A 13,851-nucleotide genomic window follows, 5' to 3' on the forward strand; every position below is an offset into this window, starting at 1 on the left:
GCACTGGACAGGTGGAGCTCATAGTGGCAGTGGAGAGGAAACCCTCCTCTCACAGATCCAAGAGAGAAAAGACTGCTTGTGGCTGGTCACTCAAAGACCAGAGCTCAGGCCAGGAAAAAAGTAAACACCTCAACCCTTATCATACCACCTTGGAAGAACTGAAAATTTACAGGTCCCTACAAGTATCTCTGAAAACAGCTATACAAACCCCAGAAGCTTGGGACAGTACATTCTCCACATTGGAAGCAGACTTTTACCTTAACAAAGAGTTTAAAACTCAAGTAGTTGGCTGGGATCATGAGCAAACCTCAAAAAAAGAGTCAGACTATATTATCTTACTTAGGTGACAAAGAAGATCAAAACATACAACCAGAAGAAGACAACAAAGTCAAAGCTCCCACATCCAAAGCCTCCAAGAAAAATATGAATCCATCCCAGGCCTTGGAAGAGCTCAAAAGGGATTTTGAGAAGCAAGTAAGAGAAGTAGAGGAAAAACTGGGAAGAGAAATGAAAGTGATGCAAGAAAATCATGAAAAACAAGTCAACAGCTTGCTAAAGGAGACCCAAAAAAATGCTGAAGAAAATGACACCTTAAAAAAGCCTAACCCAAATGGCAAAAGAGGTCCAAAAAGCCAATGAGGAGAAGAATGCCCTAAAAAGAAAAATTGGCCAAATGGAAAAGGAAGTCCAAAAGATTACTGAAGAAAATAGTTCCTTAAAAATTAGAATAGAGCAATTGGAAGATAGTGACTTTATGAGAAATCACGACACAGTAGAACAAATCCAAAAGAATGAAAAATTAGAAAACAATGTGAAATATCTCATTGGAAAAACAACTGACCTGGAAAATAGATCCAGGAGAGAGAATTTAAAAATTATTGGACTATCTGAAAGCCATGATCAAAAAAAGAGCCTAGACATCATCTTTCAAGAAATTATCAAGGAAAACTGCCCTGATATTTTAGAACCAGAGGGCAAAATAGAAATTGAAAGAATCCACCATCTCCCCTGAAAGAGATCCCCAAAGGAAAACTCCTAGGAATATTGTAGCCAAATTCCAGAGTTCCCAGGTCAAGGAGAAAATATTGCAAGCAGCCAGAAAGAAACAATTCAAGTATGGTGGAAACACAATCAGGATAACACAAGATTTAGCAGCTTCTACATTAAGGGACCGAGGGCATGGAATATAATATTCTGGAGGGCAAAGGAGATAGGATTACAACCAAGAATCACCTACCCAGCAAAACTGAGTATAATCCTTCAGGGGAAAAAATGGTCATTCAGTGAAATAGAGGACTTTCAAGCATTCTTGATGAAAAGACCAGAGCTGAATAGAAAATTTGATTTTCAAATACAAGACTCAAGTGGAACATGAAGAGGTAAACAGGAAAGAGAAATCATAAGAGACTTATTAAGGCTGAACTGTTTACATTCCTGCATGGAAAGATGATATTTATAACTCATGAGACCTTTGTCAGTATTAGGGTAGTGGGAGGGGAAAAATTATATGTATGTAGTATAGATAGATAGATAGATAGATAGATAGATAGATAGATAGATAGATAGATAGAGGGCACAGGGTGAGTTGAAGATGAAGGGGTGATATCTGGAGAATAAAATTAAGGGGTGAGAGAGGATTATACTAGGAGAAGAAAGGGAGAAGTAGAATGGGGTACATTATCTTGCACAAAACAGACGAGAGAAGGTTCTTACAGTGGAGGGGAAACAGGGAAGGTGAGAGGAAATGAGGGAATCTTATTCTCATAGGATTTGGCTTAAGGAGGGAATAACATACACATCAATTGGGTATGGAAATCTGTCTTACCCTACAGGAAAATAGGGGAGGAAGGGACAAGAGAGCAGGGGATGATAGAGAGAAGGGCAGATTGGGAAAGGGGTAATCAGAAGGAAGTACTTCTGAGGAGGGACAGGGTCAAAAGAAAGAATAGAATAAATGGGGGGGCAGGATAGGATTAAGGGAAATAGAGTTAGTTTTCACAACATGTCTACTATGGAAGTGTTTTGTATAACTGCACATGTATGGCTTGTATTGGCTTGCTTGCCTTTTTGATGAGGATGGGTGGGGAGGGAAGAAGAGAGAAAATTTAGAACCCAAAATTTTAAAAACACATGTTTAAAAAAAAATGTTTCCACATGCAACTGGGAAATAAGAAATACAGGAAATGAGGTAGAGAAATCTATCCTGCCCTGTAGGAAAATAGAAGGGAAGAGGATAAGAGAAGGGGGCGGAGAGATAGAAGGGAGGGCAGACTAGGGGAAGGTGTATTCAGAATGCATGCTATCTTGGGGTTGGGGGAGGGGCAAGAATGGTGAAAATATGGAATTCAAAATCTTGTGGAAGTAAATGTTGAAAAGTAAAAATAAATAAATTTATATATTAATGTAAAAATGCTGGAAATATGTAGGGAAACTTGAATTACATTCCACTTACAGAAATTTGTTAGCTGTGTAATCTTAAGCAAGTTATCTTATATCTGTTTGTAATAATAGTTCCCACCTCCTGGAGTTGTTCTGAGCATCAAAATAATATAATGATTGTAAAGTGCTTAACATAGTGACTGGCATATGCTAATCGCTACATTATTATTATTTCTTTTATTGAGCATAATTGTCTCATGCCTGATAACTCTAAAGAGGGTTTAAAATGCCAAAGGTAATAAGATTGATGATTTTTATATGGGATAATTTGGAAATGCATTCAACTGAATTTATGTCATCTGACTGGTAATAAGTTTTGTATTTCTAAATTTTCTTATATTGTGAAATTTGAGAGACCACTGTAACAAAAATGCTATTAGACAAAACAGCTTCTTTTTAATCTGCATGTTATTAGATTATGAATTGATCTTTTAAAAGGATATGACAAAAATGAATATTTGAAAACTGTTCAATAAAAAAAAGGAGTTTTTAAAATTGAGAGGAAAATGAGGGGAAGTGTGCAACACTTGAATCTCAGTCTCATATGAACTGGTTCAAAGAGGGGATCAAGGGGTTCCAAGACATGGAGATGAGCAGGGAAAGCCTTACAGTCACAGGGTGCAGACTTTCAAAGACACTGAGGCAGGATTTGTAAAACAGCATCAAATAGACGACTTTGACCAGAATGTTGAACATTTCAGGTGAGGTAATATACAACCTTCCTGAAAAAAAATAGATTAAAGCCAGGTTATGCAAGTTTTTTTTTTAAATTAGTTTGTATCTCATCCTAGAGACAATAAAGCTCCATAGAGATTTTTTGAGCTGGCAAGAGACAAGGTGAGAACTTTACTTTGGTGATACCAACTTGGCATCCATTTAAAGGAGAAACTGGCAAATGACGTTGGCTGCAGGGACACTAAGAAGCTGTTGGAAAACTCCACAGGAAAGGTGATGAAAGCCTAGAATGCTTGCCATGTGAATATGGAGAAAAGACTTGGGAATTGTGTCAGTACATTTAGCATCCAGGAAGCATTCATATGACATTGTGCCAGGTTTCTGTTTTCATACTCCTTTAACTGTCCCATTATGAAGTTAACTAAAAAGTTTCATGTCAATCTATATTGCTTGATTTAGAGAGCTCCCTTTCTTCCTGTTGATTAGAATTGGTTGTATTTATGATCCCTTCCATCCCTTTGCAAATCCCTCAGTTATCTTGTGACATTCATACCACATACAAGACTGACAGACATATTGTGGGTCCTGCTTAAAAATATTTGTTGAATTGAATGAAAAATGATTAGGACTTCATAATGGGAGGCACTTTTCTCTGTGAAACAGATCAGAACCTTGATGCCTAGGAATGACCATATGAACAACTTTCTTTATCCTCCAGGTGATCCAGAGTTATTTCCAGGCAAAAACAAAAACAAACAAACTCTGCAATTTCCTCATTCTCTATATTTGATTGCCTCTCTTTTTTTTTTACACCTGTTCCAACATTGTACCTCTTCTTCCATTTTCTTCAAATTCTGGTATAGATCTGGGGGACAGAGCTTGACCTCTTTGTGGAATTCAGGAGCCTCAATTGTCAGGGGAACTACAAGAAAAAAAATCCCAAAAGTTTATGAGAAGGATTATTCCTTGACCTTGCATTTGTATGATATTCTATATTCTTAACTTTTGTCATCTTGGGGAAATGCCTCTGTGAAGGGTAATATATTAATCTTCATAAGAAGAATTGAATGAAATGGGAAGATTTTTCTTTAAAACTTACTTGGAAGACATTTACACCATACTTTCTTTTACCTGGTGGTGCAAATACTGTACTAGGGTGATAAAGTAAAAACAATACTTTACATGTTTATAATACTCTGTAGCTTTCAAAAAAATCATACTCATTATCTCATTTGATTTTCCCAGTATTCTTAGGAGAAAGGCCATGTGAAAATTATTAGTTCCATTTTACAGGTGGGCCAATAGAGGCTCCATCATTTTAAATAAATTCAACATAGTTAATTAGAAGAAGGCACTTGATCTCAATCCAGGTCTTCTGCTCTTTAACCCAGGGCTTTTCCCATTGTATTACACTGCTTGTCTGAAAAAACTCCTGTATTCCCTTAACAATTCATTTGGAAGGTGACATATCTGACAGTCAATGTTTGGTCTTAGCTTAGAACAGGGGTGAAGAACCTGCAGCCTCAAGGCCACATGTGGCCTTCTAGGTCTTTGGGTGTGGTCTTTTGATCAAGTCCAAGTTTTGCAGAAAAAATCCTTTTATTAAGGAATTTGTTCTGTGAAGTTTGGATTTAGTCAAAGGACTGCATTTGAGGACCTAGAGGGCCACATGTGGCCTCAAGGCTGCAGGTTTGCCACCTCTGTCTTAAATGGAAAAGTACCTGATAAGCAGGAAGCCACTTCCTTCTCTTTCACCTCCAAGCATTCTTCCTCTTTTTCCTTTTATTCCTCTTCCACTTCTTCCTCTTTTCCTTCTTCTTCTTCCTCAGATTCTGAAGGGGAAACATAGGAAAAGACTATGAATATCTTACATCTTTCTGAAGGATGTTCTCCAAACTGCACTGAAATCTCCTTATTGAGCACTATTGGGTTGTGATTGGCCTGGGAGCTGTGATTCTTCTATAAACTCAAGCTCATTTATGAAGTCAAGATTTGCCAGCTCATTGAATGAGAAAGCCAATTCTTATTAGCTGACATGAAACATGAAGGTGAATGAAGTTATCTCTATTATTTTATAGAGGCTATTAATACAGGGTAGGATTCCATAAAATTATCATAATTCATGACACATGTAAAGGAGTATGCCTCATGCATGGTGAATAATGGAGGGACGGCCCAATTTACAGGTTAGATGATGTCCACAAACAACAAAGGGAGTCTGTAGGTGCATGAGATGTATGCAGAATCTGAAAAAAAGTGGAAAGAAAATGATCCTTCCTCATTACTACCACCCCCAACAATCTTCTCTAGGCCCAGTACCTTGAAGATTCAAGGTAATTCTGAGACATAGACATTCTTGTAATATGATGATGTTGTATGGGAACAGAAGTTAGGTTGAATCATAGAAACTTACCTGAATCTACTTGATGCTTAAGATTTAAGAATCTATTCATCAAAACTTGACATTTGATTTATCTTACCTATTATATAAACCAGGTCTTTAATCTCATTTATTATTACTGCAAAGCTTATTTTCTATATGACCGGAGGAAAGTTGCATCATATCTCTGAACCTTGGGGCTTTTGTCTATCTTTTTTTTGTCCATAAAATTAGGAGATTGAACTAGATGACCTATAAAGTACCTTCTGGTTCTAAATTTATAATGCTATTTTGCTGAATTATTTTTGGTTTTTTTATGATTATTTAAAATTAAATTGTTTGCCCTGATGCAACAAGGAAAGACCACTGGTTCTTAAATCAGAAGACCTAGGTTGAAATATTGACTTCATCAATATCTGAGTGAACCTAGGTAAGTCATAGAATTTTTCTGCAACTCCCTTTTGTCATCTGTAAAATCAGGAGTTTGAATTAGATGAACTCTGACTTCCCTTTAAGCTCTAAATTATATTTTCTACCTTGTTTTACATTTTCTAATACAATAAGAGTTAAAAGCAAGAAGAAAGAGTTAGGAAATATAAATTTCAACATGATTTAATTTATTTCCAAAGACCAAAGAAAAAGAGGCTCATACTTAATCATATAACAACAATAAGTTCTTGAAAGCCCTAACATTTATGTAACATTTCAACTAATCACAGAATCATAGAATTTCAGAATTGGAAAGCCTAATGTAATCTAATTCAAGTACTCTCTGCCATATACTCAACGAGTGACCATGCAACTATAATGTAAAATCCTTCAATGGACTGGACCTTTGGATAACTTTGAAGGTTAGAGAGTTTTCCCTTACACTGCATCAAATTTTTCCTCCTTGTAAGTTCAGTCCATTTTTTACTATTTCTACTGTCCAAACCTAAGTAGAAAAAGAAAATCTAATCCCCTTTCTAGGTGACAGATCTTCAAATGTTTGAAGCATTTGACATAGAAGAAAGTTTTCATGTCACTTCCTCCCCTCAAGTCTTCTCTTTTCCAAGTCAAACTTCCCTAGTTCCTTCTATTGATATTAATGTGGAATGAACTTGGCAAACTTCCTCTGGATATCCTAGAGTTCATCATAGTCCTTCTGAAAATGTGATGCCCATAGCTGATATGGCAAAGCACCATATTAGGATTAGTATATCATCATTCCTGGACACTATACCTTTCTTCATGTGAAGATTAAATCAGTTTTATTGACTACCACAGCAGACTATTGACTCATACTGAATTACCAGTATACTAAAATTACTAGATATCTTTTAAATCACTTTTTTATCTAAAACAAACTCCTATCTTAGACTTCTGAGGTTAATTATTTGTGGCCCAGTGCAATGCATATATTTATCTACATTAAAATTTTGTCTTTTAGGTTAAGATCAGCATTCTAACCTGTCAAGATCTTTTGGATTTATTTATAGTACAACCCCACACAACAACCCAATAAGACAGATATGCATTATTATTATCATTTCCCCTTTACAGAGAAGGGGAAAAAAGGCTCAGAAAGAGAAATTGATTTATCTGTTTATTTTCCTCACAGTCATGATTCTTATCTCACTAATTTTTAATCACTTCCTTTCTGTTTATCGCCTGTATATTGCCTACAATGCTTATGTCTTCCCCATCCTCTAAAAACTATCCTCTCTAGCAGTTATCATCCCATATGTCTTCTCCCTTTTATGGTTAAACACTTTGAACAGGCTGTGTACACAATGGCCTCCACTTCCTTTCCTCCCACTCTCTTCTTAATCCTTTGAACTCTAGATTCTGAATTCATCAGTCAGTTGGAACTGATCTCTTCAAAGTTGCCATAAACTCATAGTAACCAAATCTAACTGCCTTTTCTCAACCCTCATCCTTACTGACTTCTTTGCAGGCTTTGACACTATTTATCACACTCTTCTTGATACTCTCTTCTCTATGTATTTTTATGGACTGCTCCCCATGACTGGAAATCTTTGCCTCCTTTCTGCCTCTTGGCTTTCCTTGCTTCCTTTGAGTCTCAGCTAAAATTCCACTTCCTGTAATGAGCTTCTCTCAAGCACCATTATTATTAGTGCCTTTGCCTTGATTACACACAGACACACACACACACACACACACACACACACACACACACACACACACACACATACACCGAGACTCCAAATCTAGTGCATTTTTCCCCCGGTTGTACCACATACTATTCTTCAGTGCCATCTTCCTTTACCATTACACATAACCCACAACCATCTCACCCATGAAGAACAGATTTCAAGGCAGTGAGATGCCTCTATATAATTGTCAAGAACTGTAAAAATTAATTACATCTTTTCTCTTTCTCATTTTTATTACTTCAGACAGCAAAATATCTGGGGATATTTTATCTAATTTACATGTCTATCTGGGTAAAGACACATAGAAAACTCTAGTTTTAAAACATGTATTGACCATTAGTTGTTCATGCTCATATTTTTAAGGAATGGACTAAAAGAAAATCAGACATAACTAACAAAAAGGCGGGGTGGAGGGAGACACAGGCTAAATACAAAAAAGTATTTTCTTACAATAGGATGAGATAAGGAGAATATTTTATGACCAGAAAATATCAGTCTTTTTCTTTTCCCAATAGAAAACCTCAGGCTTTAAGTGATTTATCATATTTCATTATGTTGAAGTACATAAAGGGCAACAAAGAAACAAAGGTAGAAATTTCTATTTGAAAGTTAAATAAAAACACTTATTAAGCTCAAGTTACTGAGCTAGGAACTACTATACTGTTCCAGATACTGTACTGGGAACAAAATAGTTAATAAATTAAAAAGTGATTCATTTAACCATTTAAAATTTCATACCTTTTGTGTTATATAATATATAGTCATAAATATACACGAGTTAAGAACAATTATTTTGCATAAACACATACAAAATAAAATAAATTATAAATACAGACTAAGAAGCAAAAATAAAAGGTGTCATTCAAAATTAATCAACATGTCAACCACATCTGACAGTAAAAACAATATTTTGCAATTCAGCAGTATCAGATTACATTATATGTTCCCTCTTGCCTGTACCTTGATTTAAGAGTGATTTTAGAAACCTATGCCTGTCTTGTAAATGAGCCAAATAACTATGAAGAGTCCTAGCTTCCAGGACAATCCTTCGAGGAAAACAAGGCAATTCTGGTACTCATAAGTATGGAGCTTTATGGGACATAGTCTGACAAAAATACTGTCAAAGATTGAGGCAGTTAGGTAACACAGTGGATTAAGCATTGAGTGTGGAACCAGGAAGACCTGAGTTCAAATTTGACCTCAGTCACTTACTAGCTGTGTGACCCTATAGAAGTCACTTAACTTCTGCCTGCTTCAATTTCCTCATCTCTAGAATGGGCATAATAATAGCATCTACCTCATAGGGTTGTTGTGAAGGTAAAAAAAAAAGAGAGACTATTTGTAAAGGGCTTAGTACCATGCCTGGCACATAGTAGGCACTCCAATGCATGTTTCCTTACCCACAGTAACTGAGGATCAGAGAGACTCATGTATGGTTACAAAACTAGTATTGCCAGGCATGATTTTGTACCCCAGTATTCTTAACTCTAAGTCCACACCTCTATCTGCCATACAACATGGCAACCTATAAGCCTTACATCTTAACATCTTTCATTATAAATATTAAGCTCCAGAAGAACAGGAGCTGAAAGAAGTTTAGTTTAGTTTCTATAACCAATTAAGTTTTGAAAATTTGTGTATGCACAATAAATATCATAAGCATTGATTTAGGGCCTCTACCACAATAAATGATGCTCATAGAGCTGAAGCTGTGTACAAAGTTAGACAAGGTGCAGGACAGAAACTACCTTTCTGGTTTTTCCAAACATCATTGGTTCAAAGAATACTGTCTATTATGGGGAAAGAACATATGGATATGAATCACTGTAAACAAGAATCACAACTTTCTGGCTATTTAGGAAGGCTAATTGTTCTAAAGGGACTAAGTCTCTTCCCTAAAGGGGGAAAAGTCTTCAAAGACCTGGCAGGTGAGCCCGTCCAGGAAAATGAAAGATTGAGGGAAATCATAAAAGCTTGATGAGAGCCCAAAACGGGAACACAATAAGTGAATCTTTGAGATATTGCATTTAACAACCCTCAGGTTGGAGTTACTCCATACTTCCTATGCTCACTGGAATAATAACCAAAATAAATGTTGGATTTCAAGTAAAAGAGACTTGTTTAGATGGAAAAAATGTCAGTTTGTTAATGTAAGCTAAAATTACCTTACCTGCATCAATTTGTTTTTCAATAGTGTTCTTCAAGATTTTGTATATTTGTTGAATTTTTTGAGTGAAAATATTCACAATGCCTTCAGCCTTTTTTACCATAGAAGTAAAGTCATTTTCTATCTTCTCAAATTCATTTATATTCAGCACACTTTCATCTGTCAGGTTGTCCGCATTATGACCAAGCAGGCCTGTGAACGTGGCTAGTTCAACCTTCATTGGATCCTTCAAATTTTGTTCTGTTGAAAAGACAGGAGAACTTTTAATCGTGATTTCAGAATATATTACAATATTTGGTATATTTTAGACAAGAAGGGACTTTGAAGATCTTCTAGCTCAAAGGCATTACTTGCTAGGAAAAAAATAAAACACTTCACAAGCAGAAGAACAGAAGACATTAATGGTAAGGAAACCTGTAATTGGTCCTGCTTCGTCTATCTTTGTATATCTACTAATTTCTTAAGTAGGTAAGTAATTTTATTCCCTAAGTCCTCAGTTTTTTTCATTTGTGCAACAAAGGTTTTGGATTAGGTGAATGCTAGGGGTCCCTGAATTATGAAGATCCTAAGTTCTGTGATTTTATGAAACCAACACCCAGTGAGGTTAACTGACTTCTTCACAGTAATATTGCTCAAAAGTCTGAGAGCCAAGACTAAAAATCATCCTTTTCACTTTTTACTACATATACTGCTTATTTTTTCCATTTACTCTCTCTGACATTTACAAAGTATAGTTATTTTAAACTATTATGAAACACTTTAGTTTTAGATACCTTAGAAGTGTTTTTGTTAGTTTGTATTGTCCTAATTGCTAATTTCTTTGGAGTAAGAACTGTATGCATACTTCCTTTACTCCTATTGATCAACAACTCCTCAGTAATATCATCCTAGTTATCTGGGTTATGGAGAGATCAAGTGACTTGACCAACTGATATGTGAAAAGGCAGACCTTCAATCCAGATCTTCCTAACTCTAAGGTCAGGTCTCTAACACTACAATATTCTGCCTATCACCTAAAAAAATAAAAATAAAAATAAAATAAAATAAAACTAGCTTTACTCTAAAATAAAACATATGATAATATCAGATTTTCTATTGGTTCTCCCCACATTCAGCAAGGTCTGGGCCACAACTTCAGTTTTTGTGTACTTTGCTAAAAGCTGGAATTCAGAAAATCCTCAGAAGGAAGCTTGCTGAGTGCCTCCATGTAATTACGAATACTTTTAATTAGGATTTTTTTTAATAAGCCATTATTTCAACAACTGTATGAGCTTTGAGGACTGTTATTGGAAGCATTTGGGGATGGGGAAAGGAGGGGAAAATGCTGTTTGAGACAGGAACCACAGGAAAACTGTAAGGAATCATCGTGAAGACAGTTTATCCCTCTCTTCTCCCGATTCAGGGAACTGGCCTTGTTATCATTCCCAAACCAAAACAACACTAACATCAGAAAGGTTTACTTCACACATGGTAATCCTTTTCCTTCACTCTCAAACTTTTGCCAACATTAGAAAGCTACTCCTAGGAATATTCCTATTCTTGGTGCTCCCAGGACACAAGACGGAAAAAGAATGCTTGGAACCTGGATTGAGCACAACTCCCCCACCTCAAAACCTCACCCAAAAAACCCAAAAGACAAATAAAAGGATTCACACTAACCAGCCATGATGTTTTTGACTTGCTTCTTTTAAAAGACAGTGAAAATGAAAGTTACCTTTGTGTAATTCTGGTTAGAGTGAAGGAAGGGTTGTAAAGGATTTTTTTTTTTTTTTAACTAGCTGCCTCTGAAATTCTGTGGTTCTTTGCCAGAATAGAAAGGAAGGAGGGGTGGAGGGAGTGGGTGTGGCTTCTAGGCCTCTGGAATGGATCATTTTCCCTTTGCAAAAGGGAGATTAAAAGCTGATTCTATTTTCTTTTGTTTTGTTTTGTTTTGTTTTGTTTGGGGGGTTAGGTCTCTTGAAGGAAAACACAAAAATGAAAAATACGTATTTGGTGGACCACTTACAAATACATTATCATATACAAATAAGATGCTTTAGTCAAAATGAGCTGCAAATCTTAAAACTCTAGTGTAATAGTGGCCGTTATTTTGGTCATTGTTGGACTAGTTATATTATAGACACACAGACTTTCAACCAGGAAATCCAATAAGCTGGCATTTCCAGGAGGGTCACTATGGAGGTAGGTTAAGTTGAGAGTCACATAGAGCCTCCATAGAGCTTCAAAGTCCCGCTCCTTTGCCATCTCCTTTTTTCTGTGCACATCCCCTCCGCAAAGTTGAAGTGGGTTTGTGAAGTTATGAAATATGCCCAGAAAGATGTTCTAGCACTTTTGTTGAGAACTAACAAAATTAATTATATCTTTCTTTTTATCATTCTCTCTTTTTTTTATTCTCTTGGTAGTCAATTCTGGGGAAATTTTATCCAATTTATTTTGCATAATGATTAAGGAGAGGTGAAAAATCGGTTTGATAAAATATAACAATCATCCATGTTCATGTTCCCTGAAAAAAAGTACTGACAGAAAAAAAAATAGGATGGGGTAAGATGCTTAGCCTGCAACAGGAGGAAAAGAGGCCAGACCTGAGGAAGAATTTTCTAAGAATGAAATGTATAAGTGTCAAGGGTGAGCTGGAGCTAGCTAGCAACTATTAGGAAGCTCTTACACCTCAGAAACTAGCTAATGTTACAAATCAGGCATTGGCTTATTGTTTTGTTAATTTAGACTTAAGAATGTTGTGGAAAATATTAATAATGTAGATTAAAAATTAGACTGTTAATTTTTTAATTCATTACTTCACTTTTTTGTTTGTTTAGGTTTTTTATATAATTATTACTTAGAGAGAGCTAATTATTAAACATGTTACTATGGATATTCTGGACACCTCTTATTTCACACATGCAAGTATGAATGAACTTTCTCTTGACTGGGCTTCTTATAATTCTAGATAAGGATAGAGCAGGGTTGACAAACAATATTCCTTTCTTCTTTGCCCTCTCAATGAAAACAAAACTCTCGGCTTTTCTTTGGATTGTTTAAAGGGTATGCTGCTGAGAAGATAGAGTAGGAGGCCAAACAATCCCCAGCTGGCAGTTGTTGTTCCCACGGGTTTCTAGGACACTCTTTGGGTCTGGACTCCCACAACTGTAGTTCACTGGGCATTATTCGTGTGCTTACTCTTCAGAATTATACAGTAAACACAAATATCCTTAAGCAACAAATTTTGTAAAATGACATAGTAAGAATAGAGGACAGCTAGGTGTCTCAGCAGATAGAGAGCTGTGCTTGGAGGCAAGAAGACCTGCGTTCAAATACAGACTCAGAAACTCACTGCCTGGACATGTCACTTAACCCTTGTTGCCTCAGTTTCTTCATCTGTAAAATGAGCTGGAGAAGGAAAAGGCAAACCACTCCAGTATCTTTGCTAACCAAAAAAAAGTGGGGGTCATGAAGAGTCAGGAACAATCGAAATGATTAAACAATAATAAAGAATAATAGCTACAAAACAACCCCTGTCTCTCTCCCACTCCCCTCAAAAAAAAAAACCTGAAGTTTCATTCACTGCCTCTATCTCTCTATCTCTCTCTCTGCCTCTCTCTCTCTCTCTCTCTCTCTCTCTCACACACACACACGCACACACACACACACACACACCCTCAATGTAGGAAGTTGTCCCAGCTTAGAGTGTAATGGTTGTGAGGAAGGAACATATATGATCAAGGCAACTCACGTGTCTGGTCCTACTATCCTCAGAGCCAGAAAGACCTGAGTTTAAGTCTAGTGCCTCAAATATATTGGCCGTATTGCTCACTAAGAAACTTCTCAGTGCCTTAGGCAATTTTGTAAGGCTATAAGTGGCTAAGGAGCAGAGTGGATGCCTAGTTATGATCGTAGAGGGAATTCCTCCTCAGGAAGTCTATGGATTTGGTAAGACATATGAACAAAAAATTAGTTAAATTAAGATTAAAGCATAAATAAAATTAGGATGCTCCGGGGTTCTGGATAGTTTATAAGTTACAGAGGCTATTAAGGAT

The 13,851-nt window shown here is 36.3% G+C and overlaps 1 long non-coding RNA gene across 1 annotated transcript in view; it reads right to left on the reverse strand.

The window, feature by feature from the left end:
- LOC110214949 (uncharacterized) overlaps window positions 1–11,526 on the reverse strand; it is a 33,492-nt gene extending 21,966 nt beyond the window's left edge. Inside the window, exons 1-4 of the long non-coding RNA XR_013487753.1 lie at window positions 11,477–11,526; window positions 9,821–10,057; window positions 4,836–4,946; window positions 3,945–4,036 (exon numbers count right to left, since the gene is read on the reverse strand). This is a non-coding gene — a long non-coding RNA (uncharacterized LOC110214949). The remainder of the gene's footprint in view (window positions 1–3,944; window positions 4,037–4,835; window positions 4,947–9,820; window positions 10,058–11,476) is intronic.
- Window positions 11,527–13,851: the final 2,325 nt, after the last annotated feature.

This window comes from Phascolarctos cinereus, unplaced genomic scaffold (genome assembly GCF_003287225.1).
Source record: "Phascolarctos cinereus isolate Bilbo 61053 unplaced genomic scaffold, phaCin_HiC Scaffold_726;HRSCAF=1367, whole genome shotgun sequence".
Classification (NCBI taxonomy): Eukaryota; Metazoa; Chordata; class Mammalia; order Diprotodontia; family Phascolarctidae; genus Phascolarctos; species Phascolarctos cinereus.